The sequence below is a fragment of the Etheostoma cragini genome, chromosome 16 (genome assembly GCF_013103735.1).
Source record: "Etheostoma cragini isolate CJK2018 chromosome 16, CSU_Ecrag_1.0, whole genome shotgun sequence".
Taxonomy (NCBI): domain Eukaryota; kingdom Metazoa; phylum Chordata; class Actinopteri; order Perciformes; family Percidae; genus Etheostoma; species Etheostoma cragini.
Window position 1 is genome coordinate 9,625,702 of NC_048422.1, and position 1,047 is coordinate 9,626,748.

The following is a 1,047-nucleotide window of genomic DNA, read 5'->3' on the forward strand; positions in this document are numbered from 1 at the left end:
TTGTGTTGGATTGTATTACATATTTGTATTTTCTATAAGGGAAATTTTGTAGAAGAATACACTAGTATAACTACTACTACTTTGGACAGTACAGCTTCTAATTATTACTTTGTGTGGTTCACATTCCAGCTGTGTAAGTTGCGCCCCGGGTCTCATTACAGCGGTACTGTTGGACACCAACCTGTCTCGGGCAGTAGAGTATGGTAGTTCATAGATGATGGGAAACATAACAGATGTATGATGAGACAGTATTGCCATGGTCAGGGGAGGAAGTTAACACATAACACTTAATCACACATACCCACACACCTAACATTCAGACACACTGCAGTGTTAACACACATATAGACACACTGGATAATAAGATGTTCTTTGACCCAGACGATCACAGATGAATGTGCTGCATGTTATCTGGGCTACCAACAAAGTAAGAATAGTTGTTGTAAATGATCTAGCAATGCATTGCCAGACCTTCCTCCGCACAACATTCCAGGATGAGAGAAAAACGTACTCTGGTTTATTGGCATTTCTTTAAACCAATCATATTAGTCTTATCAACAATAAAGCCCCAGTTCTCCATGAACTAATCCTCGACAACTCGCTGGACTTTCTTCTGCTCACCGAAACCTGGCAACAACCCAATGACTTCTTTTTCCTCAACCAAGCATCCCCCACTGGATACAATTACATTTGCAAACCCCGCCCCTCCCACCGTGGTGGCGGCCTTGCCGTCATTTACAGTCAGAACTTCCGGATCACTGAACTCACCCTCCCCTCTGTTTCCTCATTTGAATATCTCGCCTTCAAAGCTCTTTCCTCCCTGACAGTTCTCCTCATCTACCGGCCACCTAAACCCAACACTTCCTTCCTCTCAGACTTTGCAGAACTTCTACTGTTAGCCTCATCTCTCTCCTCACGTCTGCTGCTACTCGGTGACTTCAACATCCATATCGACTCCCCCACCTGCACGCTGTCATCAGAATTCACCACTTTACTGGACAACTTCACTCTCATCCAACATGTCACATTCCCCACCCATGACAAAGG

At 44.3% G+C, this 1,047-nt stretch overlaps 1 long non-coding RNA gene across 1 annotated transcript in view; it reads right to left on the reverse strand.

Moving 5' to 3' along the window:
* Positions 1-360: 360 nt before the first annotated feature.
* The window catches only part of LOC117959333, a 7,192-nt gene continuing 6,505 nt past the window's right edge, over positions 361-1,047 (reverse strand). The window contains exon 3 of the long non-coding RNA XR_004659918.1: positions 361-416. This is a non-coding gene — a long non-coding RNA (uncharacterized LOC117959333). The remainder of the gene's footprint in view (positions 417-1,047) is intronic.